We start from the raw sequence: 8,792 nt of genomic DNA on the forward strand, positions 1-8,792 counted from the left end.
CGGACACCCGAACGCTGCTTGCAGCGTTCGGGTGTCCGCCTGGCCGTGCGGAGGCAAATGGATCCGTCCAGACTTACAATGTAAGCCAATGGGGATGGATCCGTTTGAAGTTGACACAATATGGCTCAATTTTCAAACAGATCCGTCCCCCATTGACTTTCAATGTAAAGTCTGGACGGATCTGTCTGAACAACTTTCACACTTAGAATTTTTTCTAAACGGATCCAAACGTCTGCATTATAGGAGCGGATCCGTCTGTGCAGACACAAGCCAGATCTGCTCTGAACGCAAGTGTGAAAGTAGCCTTACATAAAATATTTTCGTTAAAAAAATTATTTTTTTGCATCACTATTTTCTAAACCATACTTATTTTATTAGTCTGGCTATGGTCTTGTGTGAGATCAAATTTTTTGCGGGATAAGCTGACATTTTCATTGGTACCATTTTAGGGTAGTTACGACTTTTATTATGATTTATTCAATTTATAAAATTATGATTTTTGTGAGGTGAGGTGACCCAAAAATTGCCTTTTCGGCATATTTTATTTTTTTAACCGTGTTCATGTGATGTGATAGATCATATGATTTTTATAGTGCTGGTCATTATGGAAGTTTTTTGAGGAACAAGTTGTAGTTATTAATGGTGCCATTTTGGGGTACACATAGCTTACTGATTGCCTTTTATTAACTCTTTCTGTGAGGGAGATGGGAAAAAAATCAATACTGCCACTTTGATCCAGGCGATCTCTATAACAAAAAAATTGTAAAAGGCAGAGTGGACCCAGCATGCATGTGGAACCTGCAATCCCTGTATTTTATGGTGGCCATTATGGCACATAACAGGTAGTATTTATTGTTAGGTCCCAGTCTTATAGAGATCGCCTTGACGCCAGCAGACGGGCACAAATAATTTTGTACAAAATGTATTTGGCAAGAGTCTCAAATTTACAAAACAAGCATTAGCACCAGAATGTTGTCTATAATTATGGCATTATTGTACTTTATTTGTGTTTGCAGAGTGCTGCTGCATTGTGTTTTTTTTTTTCTTTGTGTTTCTAGCCATGGCGGCCTGCACCTGCACCTAGTACTGGCTCTGTCATTTATCCTTATGTCTAGGCAGGAGAGCTAAACACGTCAGGAGAGCTCCATTAAAGAAATTAACCCATTTTGGACATGTTTTAGAATAAAATTAATTGTACAGTAAATTCCTGTGTACGATTTACCTTCTGCAGTATGTATGGCAATTCTATTGCAGTGTATTCATTATGTACAGTGTAGCGGTGTTATGTAGATGAATATGCTGTCATTAACTGACTGACGTTTCACTTGATGAAATGATCATTTCATATGTTTTCTCTATTTATATTTGGTGCAAATTAATTGCTTTCCATTCCACATCAGCAGAGGCCCTGGGCGGTCTGAAAACTTGCTAATTATCTTTCATAGCTATGAATTCTTTGCAGGATTTCTATATAGGTGTGTATATTTAGTGTAAGACACAGTAAATATGTATGGGCCAGGTAAGATTAAAGGAGGGTTCTTTAATAACGTCCCCGGACAGTTGGCATCTATACATTTGGGAAGCATATTAGAAAGCTGTGCTGAAAACAGTGTTTTAGTAATAAGTAGTGTGTGATGTGTGATATAACCTGAGAGCAGGGACTCATTGTGCGAGCTGGACTTGATTTCTTATTAGTGTCAGAATAATGGAAGTCCATCTTTTACCCTCATCATTATGAACACAGCCGGTGTCAGTCAGAGCCATAAGATGTAGATTCAAGTACATGTTTAACTGACTTTGTGTTCATTACCTGTTATGGAAACTGTTCACTTGTTGAGCACCTTCAGGCTCATTTACTTGGAGTATCTCTGAAGAAGGCAGCAGGCGTAGTGCATTATTCATCTCATTCAGTCATCATAAGCAGATGATAGGTTTCTTTGTCATTTTGGGGCCTATATCTCAGCGTGTTATTGATGAGATGGTAAGAAATATGCGTTTTATTCAAATTCCAAAGTCTTTGTATTCCTTGCGGAGCCTGGGTCTGCCGTAAGCTATTCTCTTGTTAAAGGCAAGTACAAGATAAACCTTGTGAGAGCGGAGGATGAGTCAGGATAGAAGCTTGTAAACAGGTTTATCTGATGAGAATGCTAAATGTAGAGAAATGCATAAAATGACATATAAGCAGAGCCCTTCACCGGAAAAAAAAAGAAGAAAGTCTTGAAAACTTTAATCCAGCCCTAATAGGTGGAAGGTTTTCAAATATTCTGAATAGTCCTAAAGTGCCTTTTCAAATGCTAATATAAAATATGTCATATACCATGTCAAATGGGTTGTTACAGTTTTTTAAAAGAAGCCCCCCCCCCCCCCCCAAGAAGAAATTGTCATAATAAAATGACATATACTTACTGTCATGGTAATGCTCCATGGCCTCTGCACCAAAGTGGAGAGGGTGCGGCAGTTGCAGAAAGAGCAGAGCCTCTAGGTGTAACGGCAACGCCCCCGTTGCTCCTAGAGGCTCATTTGAATATATTAAAACGTTATTTTTCTCAGCAATGTGGGCACATATGACCAAGGGACCAACACAGATGCCTTCAGCTGCCAAGCACAGATGCAACAGGTCAACCAGTGTCATAGGTACAGACCTGCTGACAGATGCCCGTTAAATGTAGTAGAGTCAGTTTAATGCTCAGATATAGCTGATGGTCTGTAAAATAAAGCAGCTACCTCTACTCAATTATTTTCTTCACCTGCTGTCACTGTAAGCATGCAGGGCCATACATTCCCTTATTATACTGTGTCTTACAGAGTTTGTCAATTATTATTGTACTTGTAATTTTTCCTTTGTATAAGAACTGTATCTCTCTGACCTGTGTTTCACCGACAGCATTGTATTCCACCCTGCTGTTCACTTCTCTGACCTGAAGCTCTCTCAGTCATAAAGGTAATAATACAATGGACTATAGGTTTATGTGGCTCCAGAGCTTCAGTATAAAACTTTGTTCACCCATCATCTTCCTCTGAATCTGCAATACAAAGTCAATCTAAATGATTTGTGGATGAACCTGTATATATTTAACACTCTCCATATGCTTCAGTGGGTAATTTGTGATTGTGTGCTGCATATTTCAAGTCTATACTTTAGATAACCCTGTGAAAAACCTCAAAATCTCAATATGGATGTGACAAGGATGCTGAATTTGACAAAGAAGCAAGGGAACCTGCCACATTAGATATAATGTCTGCTCTACAGAATGAGCTGAGCACATTGATATGTAGGTTTCTGGAGTCCAGTTAGTGGTCCTACTCAAGTGACTTTCCCTGTATGACTGTGTCTAGAGAGATAGCTGTCAATCACTGACCAGCTCTGTTCACTCCTAAACATACTGTAGACGCATCGTACTTAATGAATTATAAATTATGACGAATTGTTTGATATATACCTCTACAGTCGAGTCACATTATTATGACCACTTCTTACTTTCTATGTCAGCAGCATGCACAATAGGTCATGTAGGAAGTCACATGTTGTCAGCTGGCTTGGTGGGTATATAAGGTTTGAGATAGGCTGTCTGCACACATATACCTTGTTGTTGTGATGGGTAAAAGGGGAGCTTTATCAGAGTTGCAAAAAGGGATGATAATTGGCTTTTGGGCCAAAAATAACAGTATTTTAGAAACTGCACAATTTGTGACCTGTTCACATGATTCTGTAATTAAAGTGTATAGTGAGTGGACAAATGGAACTATTGAGAATAAGCGACATGGAAACTGCAAAGCACCACATGCCATTGATATGAGAGGTGAACACCAGCTACAAAGGTGTGAAAGGGACAGACTGACATGCTACAGTGGAGAAGATTACCGTCAAAATGAACCGGGGGCTACCATACGTGTGTCTAAAACAACTGTGTATGGGCTCTGAAGCCAACAAAGCTGCATCATAGAAAAGGCTTAAATTTTCACTGCAGTATCGGAATTGGACCTCCGCTGATTGGCAAAAGATTGCCTTCTCTGATGAGTCATGTTTTCTAATTCATCAAAGTATGGACATTGGTGTGTCAGGCGAGAAACATCAGAGAGCAAACACCCTGCAACCATTGCTGGAAGAACACAAACTGGTGGTGGCATCTTTATGGTCAGGAAAATGTTTTTGTGACATTCTCTTGGTCCACTCATCCATTTGGAAGTCACCCTAAACCGATTTGGGTATGAATTCATCCTGCAGATCACATACACCCATAAATGCTGATTGTCTTCCCTGGTGTAGATGGGATCTTCAGGCAAGACAATGTGACATGTCACATGAATAGAAAATGGATTGGAAAACCATGACCAATACTTCCAAGTACTATCCTGCTTCCCTAATTCCCCAGACTTGAATCCAGTTGAGCATCTGTGATACCACCTTGATCATTGTGTTCACTCTATGAATCCTCCCCCATGCACCCTCCAGCAGCTGTGGGATGCACTGCAGTCAACATGGCTCCAGATATCTACTAGAACCTAACTGAGTCACTACCAATAAAAGTTGAGGTGTCTTGTTATAGACAGTGAACATCCACCTTTAACACATTCCTCTAGCCAGCAATAGAACAGCCAGATGGTTTCTGTAGTCACGTCCCACGTCCCCTTAGGGTTGCATTTGCCATGAGGCGGTGGCCAGCTGCCTCTATGGGGCAGCAATTTTTATTGGAGCATGGAAGCCTGTGGCTCCTACCCCTTCTGTTAAGCCTCATAGACATGAAGCAGTAGAACAGCAGAAGAGGTTGCGATGACATCATCAAGAGTGCCAGTTCTGAGGTGGCGTAAACATGTGGTCATACTGCTTGAGAGGTTTTGGACCCCCCCCAGTAATGCAAAACTGTGCACATTTCAGAGTGTATCTGTAAAGAATAAATCAAGGCAACTGGACGTACTGTAGATTTCTTGAAAACGTTTCACTCGTTCTTCCAACGAGCTTTCTCAATTCTGAGTGACCGTACAATAATTTTCTGGGAATAAATATGTAACTGAATCAACATCTGGTAATTATACCCAGCATGGGGTCAGAGGTCATTATATCCAGCATGGGGTCAAAGGTGTTGATCCCATTATCCTAATTGGAGTCAGTAGGTGATAAATACTTCCCAGAAAAAGGTGTCAAGACAGCATTGTATGTGGCAGACAATAGATGTCTAACCCCCCCGCCTTTATTCAAGCTTGGCTTCTCCATTTTTACGTAGATGGCCTCCTTCACACCTCGTTTGTACCAATCAGCCTCCTTATCCAAAACACGTACTTGACTGTCTTCAAAGGTGTGACCTGTTTCTTTTAGATGTAAGTACACGGCTGAATCTTGACCAGAGGTATACCCATGCTGGGTATAATGACCTCTGACCCCATGCTGGGTATAATTACCAGATGTTGATTCAGTTACATATTTATTCCCAGAAAATTCTTGTACAGTCACTCAGAATTGAGAAAGCTCGTTGGAAGAATGAGTTAAACGTTTTCAAGAAATCTACAGTACGTCCAGTTGCCTTGATTTATTCTTTACAGATATACCATGACCTGGATAAATGAGAACCTTCACAGACGCATTTCAGAGTGGTCTTTTATTGTGGGCACTCTGAGGCACACCTGTGCAATATTCATGCTGTCTAATCAGCACCTCGATATGCCACACCTGTGAGGTGGGATGGATTATCTTGGCAAATGAGAAGAGCTCACTAACACAGATTTAGACAGATTTCTGAACAATATTTGAGAGTAAGGGGTCTTTTCTGTACGTAGAAAATGTTTCAGATCTTTGCGTTCAGCTCATGCAAAATTGGAGCTAAACCGATAGTGCTGCGTTTATATTTTTGTTCAGTGTATGAAGGGCGGTATGTATCTCAGAGAATGGGGCAGGAAAACTATTAGAGGGGATGCATATCGTGGTTTGCTGTGGTTCACTTGAAACGTGCCACCTAAGTACCCGGCCTTGGTGGAGTGGAAGCCAGTAGCTATAGTGTCCACTAAGTTAGATAGTGGACGTTGTTGCTACCTAGTATAGCTGGTATCAGCTACTCCGGGCCTGGCTTTTACTGGGAATAAGCAAAGAGCTGGGTGGATGCTTATTCCCCACGATCCACTCTGGGTTTTATACGTGGCTCATGTCCACGATTGTGGTTTAAAAGTCAGCAGCATGAAGCAGGGTGTGTCTGATAAGTGAGAGGCTGCATATCACACCCTGCAAGGCATGTGTGGAGCAACACTGGCCTGTGGACTGATTACCTGACCCGGCTGTAATCCGGCTGAACTGTAAGTTTGCTGGAACAAGCAATAAACCATGTTGAAGAGACTTTGTTGTGTCCCTGCCTTTCTTCAAAACTGGTCATAGGAGCCCACAGCAATAATATATATATATATATATATATATATATATCAGGGCCGTCTTTAATATTGATTGGACCCTGGGCAAGAATTTACTTGGGCCCCCTGGATCCCGCCTGGATCCCGCCTGGATCCCACCTTCCCACACTCTAGCATGCAATCACGCCCTCCACCACAACACACACACACACACAAAAAATCCACACACCTCGTAGAGTAGTAAACTTTAATAATGATGAGTGGCCACTAGAGGTGTTCCTTGGCTGTAATGTAAATACTGCCTTTTTTTCTGAAAAGGCAGTGTTTACATTAAAAAGCTTGCAGAGACATGCTAAAGACACCAGAACTACTACGTCTAGCTGTTGTGGTTCTGGTGACTATAGTGTCCCTTAATATAGAGGGGGGGGGGGGGGGGGGGAAGACTCAGCACAAAAGTATCAAATATTATGGCTGTATCATTATTCTAAAAATTAAAAAAGCACAACTTCTGACACAAATATATAGTATTTTGCAGATTACTTTTTTTTTACAATGTGCATATAGTACTGTATTACTAACCCCTCCATCCACCCCTACATACAGGATAATACAGCGCTACATACCTTTTACATCCAGTGACGTCTCTTTGATGTAGATGTTCTCTTTCCTCATCTTCTCCTTTCAGACCTTCAGACCACCATTTTTCAGCCATTTCTCTCCTCCCATCTTCTGGACAAATCATCCTACCACCCCCAATACTGTGCCGCTGTGCTCCCCAATACTATACTGCAGAAACAGATAAACCCCCTGATAATAGTAGTACCATGCAGATAGTGCCCTTCAATAATTATTGGCACACAGTGTCCTAAAATAACTGCGCCCAGCAAATAGTGCCCCTGACACTAATAGTGTAAACATAACGTCCCCCAAAAATAATTGTGGTAAGCTGATACGGTGCCAGGGTGCCCCCACAGTAATAGTGCTCCCAAAAGTCCCACCAATAGGAATAATTTTTCGCTAGAGCACACATGGTAGTAATAGTGCTCCTACAGTGCCCCCAACATGTCCCCACTGTGCCCCAGAAGTAATAATGCTCCCATAGTGCCCATACTAGTAATCATGTTCCCCATAGACCCCCAGTAGTAATAAAGCCCATCATAATGCCCCCCAGTAGTAATAATTCTCCTTATAATGTGCCAGTGCAAAAAATACCCCCTTTTAATGCCCCCAATTTAGCTAATGTCCCCATAGTGCCCCCATAATGTGCCAGTATAAAATACCCCTATATAGTGCCCCCAGTAAATGCTCCATAGTGCTCCTCTCCCCCTTCTTCCTAGTGCCTCCATAATGTACCAGTATAAAATGCCCCATGTATAGTGCCCCAATAGATACCCTCAGTGTCCCCCATAATTTTCAAGTATAAAATACCCCTTATTAGTGCCCCCCATAGATGAGCCCATAGTACTCCTCTCTCCCCTTCCCCATAGTACCCACCATAATGTGCCCCCATATAAAATACCCCTTCTTTGTGGCCTCAGTAGAAGCCCCCATAGTGTTCCTCTCCCCCTTCCCCCATATAAAATACACCTTCTTTGTGGCCTCAGTAGATGCCCCTATAGTGCCCCCAATAATGTGCCAGTAAGAAGTGCCCCCATAGATGCCCCCATAGCGCCACCCAATAATGTGCCAGTAAAAAGTGCCACCAATAATGTGCCAGTAAGAAGCACCCCCATAGTTCCCCCCACAGTGCCCCCAATAATGTGCCAGAAAGATGTGCCCCATAGATGCCCCCAATAATTTGCCAGTAACAACTGCCCCCATAGATGCCCCCAATCATGTGCCAGTAACATGTGCCACCATAGATGCCCCCCAATCATGTGCCAGTAACAAGTACCCCCATAGATGCCCCCAATCATGTGCCAGTAACAAGTACCCCCATAGATGCTTCCAATCATGTGCCAGTAACAAGTGCCCCATAGATGGCCCCCAATCATGTGCTAGTAACAAGTGCCCCCATAGATGCCCTCAATCATGTGCCAGTAACAAGTGCCCCAATAGATGCCCCCCAATCATGTGCCAGTAGCAAGTGCACCCATAGATGCCCCCCAATCATGTGCCAGTAACAAGTGCCCCCATAAATGCCCCCCAATCATGTGCCAGTAACAGGTGCCCCTATAGATGCCCCCCAATCATGTGCCAGTAGTTGTACCATATAAAAAAACATAAACACTTATACTTACCTCCATCAGGCTGGCAGTGATGCGATGCAGGCCTCTTCCGGCCAGTGTCCTGCGCTGAACGGCTCAGGCGCATCCTGAGGACAGCGATACAGATGACTATAGAGATGAGCACTTCCACAATGGAAGCGCTCATCTCCCTGTGCCCTGCGTCTCCCCCACGTCACCAGTGGCCTGCGGGGCTCAAGAGGCAGCTGCCTTGGGCCCCTTAGGAGGAACTGG

This window comes from Bufo bufo, chromosome 2 (genome assembly GCF_905171765.1).
Source record: "Bufo bufo chromosome 2, aBufBuf1.1, whole genome shotgun sequence".
Lineage (NCBI taxonomy): Eukaryota > Metazoa > Chordata > Amphibia > Anura > Bufonidae > Bufo > Bufo bufo.